Below are 24,599 nucleotides of genomic sequence, written 5' to 3'. Positions count from 1 at the left end.
ACTAAGTTGCACGGGAGTGTCTTTTCTGTGAGGTAACATTTTTTAGTCTGTGACTGTGGAGTCACGATAAACTTTTCTAGCGCTTTCTTTTCCGCAGTATTTTCGATTTCTCAATTTACTTCCATGTTTTCAATGACCAGGAGGCAATGTGCCACACTTAGGGACTTAGTAATCCACGTATGCAAACGTATGTCGAACTGAGTTAACGTGTTTTCGAAGCTACGTAGGGTAATTCTAAACCTCCTAATATGTTTGTAATACATCCACATCTGAAGATAGCAATATAACTTTGCTGAACCAGGGTATGTGTCAATTGCGATTTGGGCAATAAAGCGTCTATTTTGGAAGCTTTCTTACATCCACACTTAAGTATTTGGAAGATGGTTCATAGACCCACTTTCACATAATTGCTCCAACGTTCAGCTCCACCTGGGAAAACTAAACACTTAAATATTTTATTGTGAGCCCTGATATCTTTTATCATTGTCGTTTGTTCGTACGTAAAAGAAAAGGAGCTCGTCCAGGTCCTGTAGCACAAGAGATATTGACCGGCCTCCACTTAATCCTCTGCCATGCTACGTCATTCAGATACGGTATGGAAATGCATGTCAGAACACCACTCTTACGGCTCTTTTGTCGAATGTCCATATCTTGGATCCGCTACTTATAATAAAGTAGCCCTCAATTGGAATCACGAGACTAAATACACCCTGAACCAGTTCTCCCACGAAGGAAAAATGCCTGTCAGTACTGGGATTCGAACCCGGCTCCTTCGCATTGCAGTCATCTAAGCTGGCCACAAGGCTATGGAGGCGGACTTTGCCTCTATGTAGATGGGAGTAAACAAAACATTTGTGTCGATTTCTCCTGGGTGGGCACAACAGGCTTCATAAATTTTAAGAAAAAAAAAATTGTTCCACTGCAATATATTTTAAGCTTGTACTCTACTATGGAAGAAGGAAATATTATTAAAATTACTAACCTGAGTGTGTCTCGTTTTTATATGCATCTAAAACGGTAACATCTCTTGAAATTAAATGAAAGTTACATTAGAAAAACGCGTACAATTGTACTGGTTTTGTTTTCTCAAGAACAGTAACTACGTGTAACAGATTTGGATATAACATCCTTTAGAAATAAGAAACGCGTGGGCTCAGCACGATTGTCTAAGTGTACGATCCAAAATAAAGAACGCTTAGAGTGATAGTGTTCGCAACAACTATAGTATTATAAAACAATTAAAAAGTCACATATAAACGGCAACAACGAGAAGACAAACCTTGCGATGCATCGCCAACAAGCCAGGTCTACACACAGATATTGATGGTGCCACTGTATTTGTAGAAAAATGTGGGCGGGAGAAATGGCAACTGTCAAAAGAGTGCATAGACAAGGATCGTGCAGTACAATCGATATACTAATTGAAGTACTCCTTTCATTGTACACTAACAGTTACATGAAATACACGAGATTATATCACATTAATATTTATGAAACGGTGTCATATACAATACACCATCGTGGAACGATGTTCCTTCGATAATACACTGGCACTCGGAGAAGAAATTTCGTAATTAAAATTTAGAGAAAACGTCCTGCCGCAACGAAACACGCCTTTGTTTATAATGATTGTTAACCCAGCAATATTCGTGACACTATATTCAGTATAACTTTATTCGTTCGACATCCCAGAACGCTCTCTTATATGGCGGGATTAACGGAACATGATAAATGAGGGAAAAAATTAATGAATGAGTAAATGAATGACAGACTTATGTCAAATGAAACATCATTCTCCAAACAGAAACGAAATTTAAACAAAAATATCTAATAATTGAACCCAAGAAGTTATTAGTTGCACTTTTTTCCCAAGTTGAACCGGAATTGTCAGCTTCTATTTCCGAATAATATTCCTCTTTATTATCGATGTAAAAGGAAGCGCTGATATCTCTGGATATCTACCGGCGACCTGAATCTGTTAACGATAACTGATTCGGTATTTATAGTTCGGCCAAGAGGACGGTTACAGCGGAATAATAAAATAAGCTGTCATGTAGCGGACCGGACATTCAGCATTTAATAATAAAACTTTGTTTAAAAAATTAATTCGACGTTTCGTTTCAGCTCATGCTCGACTTTAACAGACTCGTTGACCATTTCATAAAAGGCGATTCCATCACAGAAATTATTCTACATATCACTAGCACATAGTTCGTGGGGTAAACAGACGTAATAATAAAGTGTAAGAGTAAGACATTCCGTTTCCCTTCATTGGGCCAAAATGTTGTGGGGGAACATACATTTCAGTATTCGTTGTGTTTAACAATACAAAAATACAAAAATACCGTTTTTTTGCCTTTACGGTTGCTGTCGATAAACAAATATGAGACAACACAGGATAGTGATGGTCGCATTTAGCAGAACAATTTGTGCCCTGCGGTGATGAAAAAGTACAAGTGCTTGGAACGGACTACCAGTGGAATCTCACCATATGCGACGAATATGTTGTGATATCGATATCGTGACGCACTGGAAACTGTGGGATGTGCGAATATGATCCTTGGGTACCACATTACTTGTACGGCTTTCAGGCAATCAATAATGACACAGATGGACTCTACTGAAGTTTCGTGTATTTTTAAAAACCTCACGCAGCTTCAAACGTAAGAAAGTTTTATGCTCTCTTACTAAATGCTTTCATTTTCCGGAACGTTATTAGTTCACGCGTTCCATGCAATGCGAGTTAGCCACCATATTTGATATGTTCTGTCACCGTCCCCCCTTCTTGAGCAGCAAGGCTGTTTTTCAGGTTGCATATCACCGATTCCGCCCCTTGCAGTGTTGGTCTTTTCGCTTCAAAAGTAATCCTACCCATAAAAACACAACATATAATTTATTAGTTGGTAAACTACTTTAATCTGGGGTGTATCTGTCTACCACAATTCAGAATTACTATGGAACAAGCATCACGCTAATGTGAGGTAAACACATATTGAACAAATGCCTTTTTCGTCATACGTATAACGTTACTATATAACAACGACATTGTCCGCCCCGGTAGCTGAGTGGTCAGCGTGACAGACTATCAATCCTAAGGGCTCGTGTTCGATTCCCGGCTGGGTCGGAGATTTTCTCCGCTCAGGGACTGGGTGTTGTTTTGTCCTAATCGTCATCATTTCATCCCCATCGACGCTCAGGTCGCCGAAGTGGCGTCAAATCGAAAGACCTGCACCAAGCGAACGGTCTACCCGACGGGAGGCCCTAGCCACACGACATTTCCATTTTCCAACGACATTAACTGTTCTTACCACTGTAGCTCCTGTTTGTATGGAACCTAACGATTTAAAGTCAAAATAAAACACATATAGACCAACAACGCAAAACGCTTCGTACATGATCTACCTTTGCTTCACGTTTGCAGCCCGTCAGAAGAAGAATAGTTCCAGTATGACATGCAGGTCCCTCACAAATTAGTATTATTTTATCAGCAGACACATTATATACGACTCTCATGCAATTTAACGTCCAGAGGACGACATAGTAAACGATGAAAACTCGCTTGGCAACGTGAGAACCTCATCACTGTTGAGCTGACAGCAACAGAACGGTAGGGGATAGGTGCAGATTCTCGGAAATATTCCATATAATTGTACCATCTTGATCGAAAACAAATCGACAAATGCAACACAACAAATCTAACACTAAAATACAAATACTGTACACATTGTTCAAAACACTATTCTGTGTCACGTATGTCATTTAATGTGCATCATGCAGTCGCTGAAACACTAAATGCGAACTTCGGAATTTATATGGTTGCATGCCTGGTCTGAACGATGGAGAGACAAGAAACAGTAACAAAAAAGCCAATGTAACATCTACAAATTCAGTTTTGTAATTGTCATTAATTTGATAAAATTGCAAAACGTTGCCCAAAAAATATCCTTAAAAGAGAATCTAAAATACATTATATGAAGCTACATTACTACATCAGTGCACTAAGGAATATACAGAATTATAACATATTATCTTCTAGGTGCTGTGCCTGGAAAATGAGAATTTTTTTCTGTTTATAATACGCAAGCTTATAATACACATCAATGAGAAACTACAGCAAAATTAACAATAATTAAGAATGACTTGATGCAGCATGCACACAATTCAAGATTCGGCAGATAGTAATGAAGGCTCAATCATGAGTATGCAACAGTAATTGCGGTTAAATTTGCAGAACGCATAATTCTGATACGCTGAGTGGAAAGTAAAATAATGATTGTACGAAGCGTTTTTGAACAGGCACGCTAAACCACTGGAATGAATCAGTATTTTTCTAATCTACATGCAAATTGCTAACTTATGTAAACAAATACGTAATCGCTAGGTTTGATTTTCTAATGTAAGTATCTGGAGAAATGAGTGCTGTCAGTTATAGTAGGAACTCATCTTGTTTGGAGTGAAATTCAGTTTAGTGTGTCTATATTCAATATTGGTTACGGTTCACTGCTCGGAGTTGCATGCTTTATATCGAAACAGCAGTTGAATTAACATAGCATCGGAAGAATCTTTCGCGTCTCACGTAAACAAATTATAGAAAGGGAAGAGTATTTCTAATGCATACGAGACTCGTTAAGAAAATCTAATAGGTAATAGTTGAATTTTTATTCGGTGTGAAACATTGACCTGGGGTCAGACTGCAATAGAAATATCAGACTACTGCTGCGTCACAAAAAAGCGCAATTTGTATTTTGAATGTTGACGTTTAACCATCTCTTCTAGTCCAAAATCGACGAGTTACGTCGCATTTATCTTACATAGTTGATATCTGATATAAGGTACGCGATTTAGGGAGACAGAGGATTTCTTTTGAGTATTACTTACAACGACCGCAAGCAGCAGCATGTTTCGTTTCTTATATGGTAGAGGCTGAAAGTGCGCTAGATTCCCCCCCCCCCCCCCCTCCCCCAAACACACACTTATTCCAAATACTGGCATTATGTAAAACTATAAAAGTGCGAAAAAATCGCACGGATCCCCTCGAATAATACAGTATTTTACATTTAAATACCATTATCAGTCATCACAGAAACTTACAATAAACAATCCCTCCTGGATTTTACAATCTTTGATGACGAACAATAACCAAGGATAACGGATGTTATCTAATGCACCCTTTACTTTTTTAGTAATTACTATACTGTCTCATTTCCTTGAATTGCACCCAAAGCTACTTTTCGTTCTAACGATAAACCAAATCTTCCTTCTTTCCTTCTCCCAACTGGAATTACAAGATAAGGCTTTCGGAATATCCGTGTAAAATACAAACTACTAAGAAAAACGGTAAATTTTAATCCTACGTATTGAGTCTTGGGTGTTCAACAGATAATACAAGAACTTACTAGTAGCAATATATTGGGCTCCTCATGGTACCATCACGAATTATTATTCTTTGAAAGAGTGTTACGGCTTCGCTACCTCTTTTGGAAACACACACATGACAAAATAACTCATATAACGTTTAACAGCATCGTTACGTCCTCATTTCATTTCAGACAGTAGGTTTTGGGACGTAGTGGAGTGTTCGTTTGTTTTCTTTGATCTTTGTTGGAAACATTTGATGAGTTAGACTCTACTTTAGTATTTAGTCGACGCCAACATTAGAGATGGTCCAGTCAATATCCTTTTGATAAACAGGAATCATGTTATAACGTTGACTGAAATTATACGAGATTTCACAGTCCACATATATCCCATTAACACAGGTAAAATACGAAACGCACTTCTTAGAACGCGTTTCTAGTTAACTTATAGTCTGAAATTGGTAAAACTAATTTAGTTTTCTTTCCATAACATGATGCTGCATCAAACAGATTTTAGGAGTGTATGACTTATTGGAGCTAATTGCCAGAAATTTTTGAGGGCTTTTCTCTTGGAGTATATTTATTCAAAATCGTTCAAAGGGTTCTGAGCACTATGGGACCTAACATCTGAGGTCATCAGTCCCCTAGACCTTAGAACTACTTAAACCTAACTAACCTAAGGACATCGCACACATCCATGCCCGAGGCAGGATTCGAAACTGCGACTGTAGCGGTCGCGCGGTTCCAGACTGAAGCGCCTAGAACCGCTCGGCCACACAGGCAGGCGGTATTTTTATTACTTAAAAATGAAAATTAACAGTAAAAACGGCAACGAAAATCTTCTTATGAGGCTACCGGTCTCGGTTTGTTTTAGACCATCTTCAGAGCTCACACCAGGATTGTACATGGTGCCTGCTCCGTTCACAGTCACGTTTTATCATACTGGAGCGAGGTCTGAAGATGATCTAAAACAGACCTTAGGGTGCTCTCATAAGAAGAGGTTTGTTGCGGTTGTGACTTTTCTTTTTCATTTGTAACTAACTGTCAGACATTAAAATAATATAGAAAGAAGTTCTCCGTTCTTATGGAAAAGAGTATACTGTAGTAGCCTCGGTCGCATAAAATACGTTCCTTTATAAATTTAGAACACTACACGTTCTAATTTTTTATTCCGTATCGGACATACTGTAAATACCATCATATTGTTTCTTTAGAGTAACATTAAAGTAACCTGTTGGTCACAAATTTTTCGCCCTGTCCGGATATGCAAATATTGCCACAGTTCCGTGGGAATTGCATGCCAGCTCAATCCGATATTCTCACGACGTAACATTCTAGATGCCTATAGTGACTGCACAACACTGACAAAAACTTTTACAGGAACAGAGGGCCACTACTTTATTTCTCAACCTCCAAACTACCGCTGAAGTTTTAACTTCTTGTTGTCAAGTTGCTCTATAAAAGAAAAAAAAAACTTTTCACGGCAGTCATTTCTTCTTATTTGTCTGCCGTAATTTGTACTAAATTATACCACTACCTTCGGAAAAATATTTAGCTGAAGCAACTGAACTGAAAACTAAATATAGTTGTGGAAACGAAAGAAATGAGATGCGAAATCTTCGAAGACAGCACTTAGCGGCGTCTTTATAATGAACCAGATTGTTTCGACACTCTTTAAAAAGTCCGGTAACGACGTCGCAGACGCCCTAGTACGCGTACGAGGACGACTTGTTTAGTAGCCTAAAAGCAACTACCAATTTGGCATCGTGCACTTGTAATTTTTATCAATTTACACGGCTTGTTTGTGAACAAGAGTGTAAAGAAATACTAGTGAAAGGTTAGCGGAGAATGAAAAAAGTGTTGTGAAACGCCTAAGTGATAATAAAAACACTTGCATTCAGCTGAAATGAACTGACTGTGCTACAACAGGGTATCTTGTATCGGAGGATTTTAACGCTCGAACGTGAACGATTACTTCTTTCACAACGTGAAATACGCGCTCCAACGGTTCCAGGGTCGTTATTGCCAGTACGAAAAAGCGCCCGGGAGAATGCAATTACTTTAAGCAATCGACCTTCTTTGGTGGCTCTCTCAACATTATTGTTTGGAAATATTTAGAGTGCCACTTAATAATATTTCCATACTAAGTCAAGTCTGACAGAATGGAATAAAATAAAATGAACTTCTACAAATAGAAGATTGTCATTTACATTCCCAAATTTAGAACGGACGTACTACGACCAGGAAGTTTAGTCATTAAAAATGTATGCTGAATATGAACGTTGCATTTACATTATGGAACATAATTTTTAACATTATTATTTAAATATTCTACTTAGGTTTGATCTGTAACTTGCTGGAAGTAAACATTGTCGCACACAACGAACGATAATTATCGGTATTATGTATTCAAATTAATTAAATGTAAATAAACATTCACCCCTTTTTAATGTAAAATTCTCGTTTCGTTAAATGTTAGCAGAAAACAGCCAGATTAATTTCTAATAAAGAGCGCCTTGTCCATACACATGACCAGTATAACCACATTATCACGTGGTACGTATATACTGAACTGGGAACAGTGCACTGCTGTATGATTCATTCACCCAGAGCCACCAGAGATATGTATGGAAGATTCGTCTAACACTCGCAGATACACGGGTAGGAATGAAGACGCGAAAAGGTACATTCTGTCATGACCAATTCATAAGCAGTTAAAACTGTTTGTTTCTTGAGAGAAATAAGGATGAAAATGAATGACTGTAATGCATCAATACCTCCAAAATACGATTCGCAACATTTTCAAACGCATTACTCCTGTAGATAATTCATAAAACAATTAAATTCTCCCAGTCAAATAATTTAAAATTTAATCGACAGTATTTCTATTAATAAAGAAATACATTGTTCAAGGAGCTATGAACGTGCTATGTATTTCGTTCCCTTTGTTAGAGTTCACTTTGATTTCCTCGAACATAAACTGTTACTTAAGATATACTAAATACTGATCACCTTCGCATTTAGTGAATCATACGTGTATATCAAAACGAAAAATACATCGCAAAAGAAGTGAAGGGCAGGAAAGTTTAATGTTGGCTGAGGAAAGAAGGAATCTTATGCAGTCATATAATCTTAGGAGGAACCGGAACACGTTTTATATTACAGTGAGTTACTCGAACTTCGGGTAAGGAAGCTTAATATTATAAGAAGGAGCACAGTCATCAACTGATCAGGAACAAGAAAGGATGTTAGATGAAGTATTGTTTAGTAGATCATCACTATAACCCCCTGACGTGAGTTAGGGTAAAGAAGGGAAACGTAAAGATAGGTAGTTTACAGGGAGGAAACCATTGTCTCAGGAGCAACACGCCACAGTGTATGTGGTATATGCATGAAGTCTGTTTTGAAAGAATTGTGTTGTTCGCATTACGGACATGGTGAGAGACATTGATCATTAAGGTAATGCTTACTTTGACGGCAGAGTAATGTAAATTTAAAGAAGATCGACTCTAAACTAATTTCTTCGCTGCGTGAGAATGTTTGGTTTAAGAATGAAGAGGATAATTTGTGACAGATTAAGGCAAACACAGACACCCTCTCATATATTTTTTTGGTCATTCCATAGGTGACAAAGTAGTACGGCAGTAAGTAATAATGATATAAATTAATCCGCACAGTCTATCTTCTGTACACAACAGTCGTCTATGCAAATGCAATTGGGGCGAAACGGCTTTCACGTTTGCGCGAAAAGTTATTGAGGTGTCTGTGAGGTTCGTTAGTCTCGTCAATTAAGAATTTGTTAGTGGAACGTCTACAGTAGATATTAGAATTTTTTATTCGTTTCATATCTCCATCAGCATTGACTATCCGCTATGCTATGATAGGCGTGTTATGAACGAACTAACCAAAACGTCCTCTGGTTTTAGTAAGCTCCATTGTGTTCCTAGGTACATTATCGTCAAGATACAACATTCTCCTCTGCTATACAAGAAATGAGGAAAATTGAAATGAACTTTCCACAAAATGCTTCGTAGATTTCTTTGAGTACTTAACGGGCTCGTGTGATCGAGTAATAGTCTCTACGTTTTGGAGTAAATGAGTATAGAATTTCGTTCTGCCTTATATTTTACTTATTCAAAGATATCAGTGCAGCCTCTAGTTTGATGCCCCAGTTCATCGTGAATTGAAACGGCCATTATCAAAATGGACTAACAAAAATTAAAGTCTACAGCAGAATTTTGTTAACTCTGCTGTAAAAATTTTCCACGTACATTAAAAATTCAAAATTTGCTTTGCTTCGGGAGTCATGAAACACAGCAATCCTTTGTATCCCGTGACCATGTAGCACACGAAAGCCGTACTGGATGCCAGGTATGCCGAAGCACAACCGTTACCATATTAAAATAATGGCAAGGGCCACCGAATGAAATACTGACCCAACAACCTACACTGCGTTGGTACAAGTGATCATGAAAGTGTGGACTTTAAGACGAAGCAGTGGTGGGTGGAATTACTTGCTATAGTGGAAACGCTGCTGATGTGTTTCCCGATGCCCCAGGAATCCGGATTGTATGAGAGCGGATCCAGTAGAGAAAACAACCATCTACAAGTGAAATACACCAAAATAAATGAACAAGCAGAGAACAAATTGTTTCTACTGTTTGTAGTAGATTAACAGCTGGGTAACTGTTTAAGGGTTTTATTGCAGTATTGTAGTAGAAGTGGTTGTCGATTTTTATCTCTTTTTTAAAATTAAGTATCATAAATAAATAAATAATTAATACATAACTTATTACGGTCCAAGAAAATGTGACTTGTATGGCCTATCAGGCAGTAATCATGAAGACTAAATAGATGAAAATAAATGAATAAATAAGCTCACTAGGTGAATACTGGGCTGGTATCAAAGTACCGCCTCAGTTATACGATTCACAAACATTTAGAAAACTTTCACACATTTTCACATGAATAACTTGACAGGCAGGCAGTTGAGGTACACATATTCCGTCTGGGAGAGATGAGACAGGGGTACCGAGTTGGCAATTGAAAGAGCATCTGGCCACCCCTTAACTTAACCATACCAAATCAGTTAATAACCATGAAGACCCAGCATGCGGGAGAAGGGCACAAGGAAAAGAAGTTTAACGAAACTTTATAATCACTGTCGCGGTCGTACCAACGTTTATAAACGAGGAAATTTACCAGCGAGCCAGGGAGAGGTATGTTCTGAATACTGACGAACATTTACTGTGACCAGTGATTAGCATCGTCAATATGTTGTGCGTTTCACTGAGCTACAGTACCGCCCGATCCACGCCAGTGCAGCGAAAGCCTATACCCGCGAAATACTAATGAATGTAACGATAACACAGCTACCAAAAAAATCAGAAAGGCCTAATTCCGATTACAGATCGTTTAGTTCACCAACGCTTCGTCGTGATTGTTCAGTAGGTCGTAAGGCTGTGGTCAAAATATTACACAGCGCGCGCTCACACGCACACACAAGAGCACGCGCGCGCGCACACACGCGCACGCGCACGCACACACACACACACACACACACACACACAGAGAGAGAGAGAGAGAGAGAGAGAGAGAGAGATTTAATACGTAATTTCTCAATTCTATATTTTTGCTACACTAGAGTAAGATTGTGTGAAGACGACGCTCTGCCTCCATCAGTTCTCTTCTAGAAATGGGACAAGATATTTAATAGCATCTTAATAGCTGAATAATGATATGTTGCTGACGGAAATTCGTCGAGTGGTAAAATACATTGGAAAAGTTGAAATTTGCGGCACGGTTGACGGTTTTGTAATGTGGGATAATTGCTATTTTGTTTGACAGAGGAATCTTCTACCGAAAACCACCGCCTTTGGGTTTCCGGGCTTTGTTTGTCCAGGGGATGTGACAAACAGCGCCCTTCTTCTCTTATACGGACAGCGAAGAGCAGTCAGTCTGATGTAATAATGGTGTTCATTACTAATGAGATCGCTATTACCTTCTAACGCACAAGAAAAAAAAATATATACGCACACCATGTCAACAAAGGGTATTCGTTAACTCAGTCGCTACGCATTAATGAAATGGATCTCTTTGCCTTTCAATTGAAGAAAATGCAATGGAGTTTTCGTGCTGATTCAAAAATCGTATCCCGGTGTGGATAAATCATACAAACAGACGTCGAGTAATTCTTGAGGCTGTAGATAATTATCACTTGTTGGATACATAGGAATGTGACCGATCCATACATATGGTCGCATACCACAAAACGCTAAGCATCGTAAATCGGCTACCAACATGATGAAAAACTGCACCGTGTCGAAAATATCAAGAAAAGTAACGCAGTGGAATAAATATGAGAACTCTGGGCGCTAGGTGTTATTCCAAAATCAATTCACAATAGATACGTTTCGTTGTTTTTCATTTAAGGTCCTACTTTATTGATTTGGGGGAAAATCCTAAGAAATTTAAATGTTACATAGAGTGCATAAACAGATCAAAGTCAGTCATACGGCTATTCAGCTACCATTGAGCACTAAAATTATTTTGCTGAGGAAGATCGTTCTATGTCTCCTGCTTTCAACTGTCACATGAGCGCCAAAATGATAGATACTGAGATAAATGATCGCGGCTCAGAAAACGAAATAAAATATCCCAACAGGGGAAAGGTGACTTGACCGTATGCGATAAGTGTACGATTCTATGCAGCTTACGCAACAGAACCTTGTAAATAGGATCAATCGTTGAACGCTGGAACCATGAAAGTTTACAAGCAGTCGGAAAAAAATTTAAAAGCCATTTAAAGTTTTAGGAAGAGTGTTGGAACTGACAGGCACAATTGTTGATGTATACGTCTGACGTCAATCAGTTTTAAAATTTTCGGCCACATTTTATGCTGCTATATTGTTACCGTTCCGCAATCCGAAAATACCCTCTGTAGGAAGTAAATGGTCTGAAGCCACGGTCACTGATCTTCAGAATGAATTGCTAAAGGTCAACGCTGTCGCTTGATGAATAACAAACAAACTTACGGAGTTTTTGATGGATCTATTGGGTGACTGAGTTATTACTGGTAGCTAACAAGTTGTCCTAACCGGGGAGAAATTCTCACGTGTGAAAGTTACTTCACTTTTACCCCAAGTGTTTTGCAGCACGGTTAGTCTTCAGGATGCGTTATCAGTCGTCGGGTGGGCTTCGTAGGAAGCTCCATTAGGCTTTTCGCTGATGATTCTGTCATGTGTAAGCAGTTAGCAACGTTAGAAAATAGCAGACAAAAGCAAGAACACCCGCAAAAGATCGAAAGACAGATGCCGCACTGAGATTTTCTGCACGTATTCTGAGGAGAATTAAATTCACTCCATGAGGAAGCGAGCAAAACCTCCGATGGACCCATTCTTGAGTAGTACTCACCGATCTGTGACCCTTGATATATAAGGCAGATAAATGTGAACCCGAAAAGAGTACGTGTTTCGTCACGAGTTCGGTCAGTAAATGCGAGGGCGTCATTAAGATGTTACATTTTATAGCAGCAGAAGCTACAACACTGGCATAGTACTCCACGGGGAACTTTCAGATGAAATACGAAAGGCACACGTTCCAAGTACATCAAGAAGAAACTTTTTCCCAGAAACGTCTCGCAAATGATCAAGTCTGTGAATTGAGAAGTAATTGTGTTAATATCAGGCTTGCTCGCAGTAATTCTTCCCCCGCATCGTTCGTGAATGGAAGAGGAAAGAGGGGGATGGCAGATGCAGCAGTGGTTCCCTCCGCTATATCCCGTAAAGTGATCAGTGTAAAACGAAAGTAGATTTCGGGAATTTATCATCATGTAGCATTTGCTTACTTCCAACAAGAAGAAAGTAAAATGCTACACACTTTTAGTGCCTGTATGTGAAACCATAACACCTCTTCCCCTCCTCCATGAACCGTGGACCTTACCGAGGTTGAGTGACTTAAGTGCCTTGACGATACACGCAGTCGTACCGTAGACGGAACCACAACGGATCTGTGGAAGGTAAGACTAACATTTAGGGTTCCTGGCGCTGGGCAGCAGTCTTTTCAGTAGTTGCACGAGCAATAGTCTAAATAATTGAGTGATCTGTCCTTGTAACTTTACCCAAAGTGGCCGTGCTGTACTGCACTGAGAAAGCAGGACAAAGCTGCAGACGTTACATTTCCCAAGCACGAGCTGCACTACTGTGCGTGGAAAGCCGCATGAAACCACTCTTCAAACTGAAGATACCATCCGCAATGGTTACAACCTATAAGGTGCGATGAAAAGCAGTAGCAGATTTCAGACTGAATTCCATACGTATATAATACACCCTCTTGAGGGCAGATACAGTAACACAGTGATGGTGAGATACTGAGATGCCTCCAAGATGTCTAAGTGTACTGAATCAGTTACGTTGTTAAAAGAGTCGATGGTATGCCCTTCAGTGGTTAATGATTGAGTTATTGGTCACTGGTCTCATGGTGTAGTTACGTAGAGAAGTACCTATAGCCAAACAGTTTCATACGTCTAGTAATTTTCGTGTACGTCACAGCTGCAGGATGATCCGCGAGGCATTATGGTGAATCCAAGTACTAAATGTACGATAGATTTTAACGATCGTCTCTGTGCGGACTGAAATGATGGTTTACGATTCATCTGTCCATTAATATGGCCGATATACATATTGTCATTGTTGATAGTAACTATTTCCTGTTGACAGTATTTCTTAAATTATTCATTAGCAACTGATATTGGATCAAATACTCAAAAGAAAAAAGGAGTTTCCGACACCGACCCCCCCCCCCTCTCTCTCTCTCTCTCTCTCTCTCTCTCTCTCTCTCGCGCGCGCGCGCGCGCGCGCGCCCACACACACACACACACACACACACACACACACACACACACACACACACACAGAGAGAGAGAGAGAGAGAGAGAGAGAGAGAATTAAATTGCACGATTCTAAATTGCATGTTGTCAAACGTACCGACAAATAACACCTCGAGTAGGTCTGAAAGGAAGATCGAACGGCGGAAATATTGCGGCTAAGGTCTGCGGCCTATCCTAGCCACTGGCGGTGGTCTCAGGCACTTTGTTTGCCATGAATAGGCGTTGAAGTAGAACAGTTCGCCACGAACTTCACGGAACAGTGGCGTGCTGCACGAAGTAGCCGGGAGGAAAAATTTTTCGGCGGTAAGCGCACGAGTGGTGCACAAAGGAAAAGTACCGTGGTTGTTAATCTCGCTTAAAACTATTTCTGCAAGGACCAGGTTTCAGATGGAATTCACAAACCGCGAGCTGAGGTTTTATTTGGTTTTTGTTTCCCCTCCCGCTGTACAGAAGCTACACGTCGTGTAAAACAGCTTAGATTAACCAAAATACTAAAAGAAACCTGGCGTCTTTGTTTCAGTGTCTGTCGGTTTAGAACAAGATGTTCGCAAGGTAATCAGTGAAGATAGTAAGTATATCAGGTAATGGACTGACGTTATGACTGCAGTAAAAACGCAACCTGCGGCAACAAACTCATTTTGTACCGCAGAACATAAACGAACGCGAGGTCATTGCAAGCAGTATCGGTCATATGATGGCAACTCAGAGATTACTGCGTCTCGAAACATGCAAATGAGCAATTCAAGTGCCTTTTGTATGACTGTACCCGCTTGGCTTTTGGTGTGGATTGTAGTACTACACTGAAGAAGTGCATTTTGCTGCCGGTGTGTGATAAATGAACGAAACATCTTTCCTTTAGTGGAATGTGTGGAACAGCGCTAACCGAAAAACAATGTCCCTTATAAGAAACGAGAAAATAAAAAATAAATGTTTATGATATATATATGAAGTGCTTCGATTGTCAGTTTTAGTTGGACCACACGCTACAAAAAGACGTACGTTAATGATACGTTAGCAGCGACAGAGAAACACATACAAACATCAAAGTATTTACGAGAAATATGACAGTGGACACGGGGTATCCTATAACCGTTTGGTTGTTAAACGGGAAGAATTCTTAATAGTAACATTCACAAGATAAAATTGCTTGCCGAACGTGGACCTGGTACCATGTTTATACTGTTCGGAGAGAATCGTCCGAATTAAATATATCTGCATGACATTCATAATTCGTCGGGTAGTTTCTTTCGCTGCCGCACTACTGTACTTTCATTAGATCATCAAAAACGCCTCAAAATGAAGTTACATTTCTTTTTACAAAACCTCCTCCAGTTGTGATGTACACTGTGCTTAGGAACTCGTGCCAACAGAGATAGGAGAAGCGACAAGGTACTTAAAAGTCAAGACTATGTGAGGACAAGTATCTATGAACTTTTAACCTATTTTTTGTGCGCCATGGAATATAATTAATATCTTCAACATTTCGCGGCCCTGTCAACAACTGTATAAATACTAATTTTAATTATAATAACCAACAGCCTCAGTTGCACCGTTTACCTAGAATTTACATAGGTTTACCGTTGATTTCCAGTACAGCACTCGTGACTGCCGCATCGTGGTCGCGAAGTGTGGCCCAGACAGTTTCAGATAACTTTTTACAGTTTGACGATAATTTATGGCTTTGTAGTTTTAGCTTGACGATGTCCACGATGGACAAACGGTAGTTACTGTTATTCTGAAAAAGGGTGGGTTATCCTGACTGAAACCTAGGTAAATTCTAGGTAACCGGTGCTACTTAAGCTTTTGGTTATTAAAATTAAAATTAATGTAATTAATAGTTTAGATAACATTTCACAAGTTTCTGTCAACGCGCAGTATGAATAATTTACATCTCTATGCTTTCACAGACACGAAGAAAAATATGTTGTTGACGTCTCTGGCCGCGAAATCCTGCGCACATATTGTGAAACTAGGTCAAACGAGATTGGAGAAATAATTAAATATTCCATGAGATTTTCAGCTAGTAGCCGGATGACGTCGACATCGTGTCAGGATAATTCGGCTGGCAACCATTCAGCCATCTCCAGGCGAATTTTACGCTGTAATACTCACCCGAAGATAACTCAATTGTTGTCAGCCGAAATATCATGACAGGATGTGGACGTCATCCGGCTGCAAGCCCGAAGGCTCACGAAAATCCATTATGCCGGGAAGACGTCGAGGGTCAAAAATTATTTTAATTTTCGCTTTGATCTATCATAATGTGCGATTCAACGGCGATATAAATTCGACAGAACTATTGTTTCAGATCACAAATAGTGTTTTTTCTTCAATTTCATGCTGTTAATTATTTTGTTGGGTATATGTGAGATCAGATTAAAACGACTGCATGCTGTGATTGACAGTCTGCTAAACTTACCTCGACTCAGCTTGTGTAAGCCTGGCGACTGTCGAATCTTCCTAAGCGCGAGCTAAATTCATCTGTCACTTCGCTACCGTCACTGCGACACACGTGTTCCCACACGGTTCACCACGTATCACTAAGACGTACCACCTCCCAGGAACGTGAGGCGAGAGAATCAGTAAACAAATTTCCTCTTCATACCTTCCAGCAAGCTCGGAGACAACACTTTTCAAAGGACTGTCACTGAAATGCCAGAGCGCACGGTGGCAGCTGCCGCGAGGGACATCACTCGGAAGGGCACAGTCGCTGGCACATGCACGAGGAAAACAGACGATGCGTGCTCGCTCGTTTCTCGCAGTACACACGCTACGCCGGTACGAACACTCGCCTGACAGGCGGAGTCCCTCGGGGTGGGAGGCTACGCACGCGCCGGCTGTCCCGGGAGGACGCGACAGGTCCTGCGCCTTGCGTCGGGCTTCTGCCCGCGGGCTGCCGGCGGAGGCAGCAGCAACACCAGCGGCAGAGCGGCCGTGGGCGGGCGCGGACGGGCGCCGGCGGCTGCAGGACGGGCACTGCCGGCCGCGCGCGACCCGAGCGCCGCGCGCCGCACGGCGCATGCGCGCAGCGCACAGTGCGTCGAGCCGCGCCGCCGGCAAACGTTTATTGGCTTGCACCGCGGTCCGCTGCGCTCCGACGATGTGATGCGTGTAAATCTTGTCACCCAGCTGTGCAAGCTGGCGGCACGTACGATCAGAATTACATGTGCAGTCAGGAGCACACGTAATCGTAGTGGAGTGACTGTTTTAAATCTCTCTTTCTTTTTTGAAAAGTCTCTGCGGCTTGTCACACATTTCATCTTGGCTAAGCGTCCATGGTACGCTTCTTATCAGAACTAGATTTTCAAAAAGATTCATCGCGCTTCTACACGGCCCAGACACACTGTCCACCATAGAGAGATGGGGCCCCTCCACGCCCGCACCAACGTGGTGACCAAACCAAAAGTTCTACTGTCACCTCCGTAAACATGTTAGTTATCTAGTAAGTGGATTACAGGATGCTGGGGTGTGATGTTATCCGTGCGTCTTGGTAAGACTTACGCATTAACACCGTCCATCAGGTGATAGATAGTGGACGAAACGCGAGTGAGGGTAGCGATTTGAAGAGCAGAGGGAAAAAAGTGGCCCGCATCTAGTGGCCGTGCGGTAGCGCTCTCGCTTCCCACGCCCGGGTTCCCGGGTTCGATTCCCGGCGGGGTCAGGGATTTTCTCTGCCTCGTGATGGCTGGGTGTTGTGTGCTGTCCTTAGGTTAGTTAGGTTTAAGTAGTTCTAAGTTCTAGGGGACTGATGACCATAGATGTTAAGTCCCATAGTGCTCAGAACCATTTGAACCATTTTTAGGGAAAAAAGTGCCATGGCTCGTGCCGTGGTAAAAAAACCTCTGCGACAGTAGGATGGGTAGTAAGAGCAATAGTGGCTTACTAGCTACGATAGTCCGTCCAAGGTTGGATTTGTTAGTATAGATATCATGCATCATTACTGGGGCAAGCGATGGCGATGTATCCTAGTTGCTGCAGCTGCTACATTCCTGGAACAATCAAGATCGTTATACAGTAGTGGGAGATCGGCCATAGATCATCTCACTGTGTGGGGGATGTGTGGAGCTTGTCTGCATGCAGTGTACGGTACGGCTTCCCTGCGTGGTGCCAGTTATTCGGCAGTGTATTCCAGCTGGATATCCAGTAATGGCGTCTGATTAACAGGGGCTCGCCTGTACCGTTATGTTTACGTATGTTTGACCTTAGATGTTAGGTCCTTACAAGTATGTCTTTTGGTCTTTTATGTTTCCATCTATGGTTGTGGTCGTAGTTCCCCAGATTCAGAATAAACGGGTTCTGCGAATGTCTGGAGTTTCTGTATAGTCTTGTGGTGAGTTTGTGGATTACCTCCGTGAGAGTCTCAAGTCGGTATTCCCGGTGAAGGTCCGCGATGCGTGTGTATCGTGGAGCATTACTTATGATTTTGAGTACTTTGTTTTGTATGAGCTGTAGACGGCGCAGGCGTGTTGGCGCAGCGTATCCCCAGACAGGAGCTGCGAACGTCATCAGGGGTCGGATAAGTGTCACGTACGTGGACCTCAACACCCTTCTGTTCAGTGTGCTACGCCAGTTGAGCTTAGGATAGAGCTGTTTGAGCCTCGCGCTAGCTCGGTTGGTCATTTGTTGTATGTGGTCCCCCCAGAGTAATTTTCGGTCCAGCCATACACCGAGGTATTCGACTTTCTCGCGGAAACGTATTGGGCGTGCATGTAGAGTTATTGGTCCGCAGTCGTCTATGTTCGGCGTATCGGGAGGACGCGGGCAACAGGGCAGTCGCCGTAAAGCGTAAACGGAGCGATAATTGGCTTTCCGATCACGGATGGAAGTATATCCGAAACGGCTCGGGAGTCTGGGCGCACAGGCTCACGAGGGTTGTGCCCGCCATGACATTGAGAAGGGTCCAGAGAAGTATGATATTGAGATCTGTGGGGGCCTACAGAACATCTCCATGGGGGCCCTATTAGTCATAACGGAGCTCTGCTCTCTGGACATTAAAATAAGGGAACAAGCGGCCTGGTACTGGGAAAAAAAGGGAAATTATGAGGAAACTGTAGACATCATGGGTGTAAGGGTGGAGGACAAAAGGGAAATAAGGAAAAGAGGGGAAGAATTTTGGCAGGAGTCTTGGGAGGTAGAAGAAACTCGACGTAGAGCTTTCCAGTTCACATTAGATGTGGGGGAGCGCTTGGACATGAAATATTTGGAGCTTACACGAGGACTGATCCATTTTCTCACTGGCCGTGGACCCTACCCAACCTACTTATGTCGATTTGGGAAGAGGGCTACACCCGCGTATGACTGTGGCGTTCCAGGGGGTACTTCCGACCATGTAGTTTACGAGTGCCCCCTCTTCAATGATGTTGCGACTACATTTCGAAACAGACTTCCAAACCACGACACATATCAACTGCTTAGACGTGAGGACACTTTCCAAATGCTAAATACATTGGCCTACGAGGTATCACGGAAAGTTTTAACTGAATACTTGAGGGACATGAACTGAATAACTAAGACAACCAACACTGATTGCGTCCAGAGCCCTTTTGCCTTACCGCCTGTGCGTGGACTGGCCGACTTTCCCTCATAGTTGAAATCCGGCCGGCCGGAGTGGCCGTGCGGTTCTAGGCGCTACAGTCTGAAACTGAGCGACCGCTACGGTTGCAGGTTCGAATCCTGCCTCGGGCATGGATGTGTGTGATGTCCTTAGGTTAGTTAGGTTTAACTAGTTCTAAGTTCTAGGCGACTGATGACCTCAGACGTTAAGTCGCATAGTGCTCAGAGCCATTTGAACCATAGTTGAAATCCGCCACGTGCAGGATTAGGGGGAGTGGGGGTCAATGCTGCCGATAAGGACAGGCACCGGAAATGACGTAGGATAGGTTAGTTTGTAGGACTTAGTTTAGGAAAACTACGCTAGGGAACTGCAGCGAATCAACATCGTGGCCTGCCCAGTGCCAGGGGCACGCTCTTCGGGTTTAGCTCGATGAGCAAGGCTATCAAAGTAGTAGGTGTATATCTTTCACTGGCATACATGTGACGCTGCAGGCGATAGGAATTAGTTATAAATAGATATAAGCCCTAGATACTAGACATTAAATGCCCATTGTATGTAACACTAACTGTAGCTGTAGCTCAAACGAAAATTGTAACTACCTGCAATATAAGTACCAGTTGTATAATTATTATGACTTACTAATGAGATAAGGAAGTGGGTTGATACTGTATAATTATTATGGTTATGTAATAAAGTTTTTTTTGAAAAAACGTCTAAGTTTGTGCTCTTTGAGCGTGCCAGCATGATTTAAATATACAGTTCATGGTAAAATGGCGATATTCAAAACCGGCGCCGTCGCACATGTCGTGCGTCACGGATCATAAATGACGGGGGTGAGGAGCGGTTGCAGAGATGTGCACAGGCGAGAAGACGTGCAACTCTTGAGCAGCTGTCCGCCCGGCTGTACCAAGGGGCTAGCAACAATGCTTTCTCAACGACCATTCAGCGAGCATTACTGTGTATGGGCCTCTACAGAAGGTCCCTGATTCATGCAACCATGGTGATTTCTGTTCATCACTGGCGAAGGCTGGAATTTGCGTGCTAATAGTGCAAGTGGACGACCACTGAGTGCGACTGGTGGCCTTATGTGATGAATCACGTTTTACGCTCCATCGGACTGATGGCCGTTGGCGTGCACGGCGTGAAACGTCTGAAAGCAAACAAGGAGGGGGCGTTACGGTCTTCCGAAGTAGGAATGATTCAAGGTGTGCCGCAGGGGAGTGTCGTAGGACCATTGCTGTTCGCAATATATATAACTCACCTTGTGGATAGCATCGGAAGTTCACTGAGGCTTTTTGCGGATGAGATGTTGTAACAATGGAAAATTGTACTGAAATGCAGGAGGATCTGCATCGAATTGACGCATGGTGCTGGGAATGGCAATTGAATCTCAATGTAGATAAGTATAATGTGCTGCGAATACACAGAAAGAAAGATCCTTTATCATTTAGCTGCAATATAGCTGGTCAGCAAGTGGAAGCAGTTAATTCCATAAATTATCTCGGAGTAGGCAAGAGAGTTATTTAAAATGGAATGACCATATAAAATTAATCGTCGGTAAAGCAGATGCCAGACTGAGATTCACTGGAAGAGTCCTAAGGAAATGCAGTCCGAAAACAAAGGAAGTAGGTTACATACAGTACACTTGTTCGCCCACTGCTTGAATACTGCTCACCGGTGTGGGATCCGTACCAGATTGGGTTGATAGAAGAGATAGAGAGGATCCAACGGAGAGCAGCGCCCTTCGTTACAGAATCATATAGCAATCCCGAAAGCGTTACGGACATGACAGATAAACTCCAGTGGAAGACTCTGCAGGAGAGACGCTCAGTAGCTCGGTACTGGCTTTTGTTGAAGTTTCGAGAACATATCTTCACCGAGGAGTCAAGCAGTATATTGCTCCCTCCTACGTGTATCTCACGAAGAGATAATGAGGACCAAATCAGGGAGATTAGAGCGCACACAGAGGCATATGGACAATCTTTCTTCCCACGAACAATACGAGAGTGGAATAGAAGGGAGAACCGATAGAGGCACTCAAAGTACCCTCCGCCACACACCGTCAGATGGCTTGCGGAGTATGGATGTAGATGTAGATAGTTGGGGAATGTTTTCGTGGCATTTCTTGAATGATCTCGTCATTCTGAAAGGCACACTGGATCAACACAAGTATGCATCTGTTCTAGGGCGCGCTTCGCTACAGAATCATACAGCAATCCTGAAAGCGTTACGGACATGACAGATAAACTCCAGTGGAAGACTCTGCAGGAGAGACGCTCAGTAGCTCGGTACTGGCTTTTGTTGAAGTTTCGAGAACATATCTTCACCGAGGAGTCAAGCAGTATATTGCTCCCTCCTACGTATATCTCGCGAAGAGACAATGAGGAACACCCATACGTTCAGTTTCTTTCTCCTTACCACGATTGCATCTACCGGCAGGACAATGGAACGTGTCACACAGCCCACAGTGGACGTGCGTGATTAAGAGAGCAGCAGGGCAAGTTTATCGCACTTCCCTGGCTATCAAACTCCTTGGATTTAAACGTAATCGCGAATATGTGGGACCACTTAGATCGAGCTCTTCGTCCCATGTATCCTCAACCGAGAAACCTAGCACAGTGGCCACGGTTGTGGGTACCTTCCGGAAACTCACTGACTGTTTTCCTACACGTATCGTAGCGGTCCACTCTGCAAAAAGCGTTTATTCAGGCTTTTAACTGGTAATCACATTCATGTGACTGGACAGGGCACATTTATACTTCGCAATCTACTTTAATGTGATTGTTTTCTAGCTAAGGTGTTTCAGTAAAGTCTCAACAGTTCCTTTTTCCTTGAAACTATGAGAAACTTTAGTAAATCGACAACTGAGGAGGGAGGGGATGTCCTAGGTGAATGTGCCGTTTCCAAAAATATGACTCTGAGACGTGGGTAACGAAGAATAGTTGGGAGAAACCAGATATATTGGATACTGAATGGGAATCGAGAATGATTCAACGCCATTGTCGGACTAAGACAGAATGAAAAGAATTAACGGACTAAGAAGAAAATCTGTTGATCAAACACGGTGGCTACGTAAAAAGTGTAACGAAGATAATGGGGTCATTTTGTCGTAAGGCGATTTAGCAGCTGTAATAAAAAATCATACGGGTGGCTATAATTAAAGTGCAGAGAGTCACTGAGTTGCAGTGTGGGCGGGCTGTAATTATCGTATGCAGCGAAAATAGATCTGCCAATGCGCTAATGCAGAACCGATTTATGCTGGAAAAAATTAGTTCTAATTTTGGCCACCACGTGCAAACCTGCCGCTGTACATTGTTTTTATGACTGTATGACATCCACTCTGCCATCTGACGTAACGTCGTAACGTGAGTGGGCAGTATGGCTATCCACATGAGAGACAGTGCGACCTTAGTAAAACTGTCTTACATGAATGGCAGCAATTACGGTACATTACGGAAAGAGTATTGCTGACTGAAAAGTCTGTGGAGAGACCTGATGTCATTAAATGATTTAACCCTTAACCCGAAACATCTCTGAAGTGTGCGTAGCTAGAAACATGCGGTCTCTCAGACCATTTAATATTTGGTACCACGGAGCTCCACATAAGTTGACAGAAATGACGTAAATAGTCAGTTAATTCATGTTATAAGTAAATTTAATACTTTACAGCTCATATGAACACTTTGTCGTTTTAATTATATAAAATAAACGCACGTGCAGTCATTCAGGGTCATATTTCGTATGATTTTCACCACTGTTATACCAGACAATATATTCCTGAATATAAATAAAATATTGCAGAAAATGTAGAAAAAGTTAATAATCAATTGAACTGAAATATTAAATCACATCCCTTTTGCACAGTCGACACACATCTTTCTGAAGCATTCCAGGCAAATTGGGTGACCACAATTTTCCTATTCTTCGACGCATGGCACTTCATACACTTCCTTTTGTCCATTTTATCACTTGGTATGCCTTCGCTTGATTGCCGAGTGTCTCACAGAACTCTGTCGACCATTGCCTTGATATTTCTAGGTAAATTTTGAATTTCCAGGTGTCTTCTTAGATGTGGCTCTATCAACTCTATGGTCAGACTTTTGGTAAATTTGAGACGAGTTAGCATTGGGTTTCCTCTGTAGCACAAATACAGAACAAAACTGTTCAAGCAACTGACATTTACAGGTATGGAAAAGACTGCCATTGGCCAGCGGTTTGCACGTCTGTTTGGCGAATAAATGGCACATTTCATGTCGAGCAAATCCACTCCAGACTTCGTTGCACTGTAGTAACAAATAATTTCTGGCTTATTTTTTATGGTATCATTTTCAGTGGAATGATACATTGAAGACACAAGAATTGCTGTCCAGTTTCTCTTAGAAACAAATGAAACCAGTGTTGTATTCTCAGAGAATGCATATAATGCTGCCCCAAGAGGCCTACTTTTATCAGCCAAAAACTCTTGGGGATTTTCGCGTTTGTTCTTTCTGACCGTTCCTACGTATGTTAGTTCTCTCTTTCTCAGCTCACGAATGAGTTCTGTAGATGTAAACCAGTTTTCAGCGGTAATGTTTCTGTTACTTCCTTCTGTTGATTTGCACAGGTGTAAAACAGCCTGAGTTGGTTTGACACGCTTTTTCTCTTCTTCTGTCAGACCATATCCATCACTATCTTTCCCCTAATATATGTAGGCATAGAAGAGGTAAGCGCTTCCAAAGTCTGCCAGGCACATACTTTTTATGCCGTATTTGGCTGGTTTGATAAGCATATAAACACGGAAAGGACATTTTCCCCTGAATGG

The 24,599-nt window shown here is 41.9% G+C and overlaps 1 protein-coding gene across 2 annotated transcripts in view; it reads right to left on the bottom strand.

The window, feature by feature from the left end:
• The window catches only part of LOC126484068 (hemicentin-2-like), a 1,942,222-nt gene extending 1,925,017 nt beyond the window's left edge, over window positions 1–17,205 (bottom strand). For both annotated transcript variants that reach the window (XM_050107431.1, XM_050107430.1), the window contains exon 1: window positions 16,664–17,205. The gene's annotated coding sequence lies outside the window, so the exon portion shown is untranslated. The remainder of the gene's footprint in view (window positions 1–16,663) is intronic.
• Window positions 17,206–24,599: the final 7,394 nt, after the last annotated feature.

The sequence above is a fragment of the Schistocerca serialis genome, chromosome 6 (assembly GCF_023864345.2).
Source record: "Schistocerca serialis cubense isolate TAMUIC-IGC-003099 chromosome 6, iqSchSeri2.2, whole genome shotgun sequence".
Classification (NCBI taxonomy): Eukaryota; Metazoa; Arthropoda; class Insecta; order Orthoptera; family Acrididae; genus Schistocerca; species Schistocerca serialis.
The sequence above is the reverse complement of the archived record's forward strand: the minus strand, read 5'-3'. Positions and strand labels throughout refer to the sequence as shown.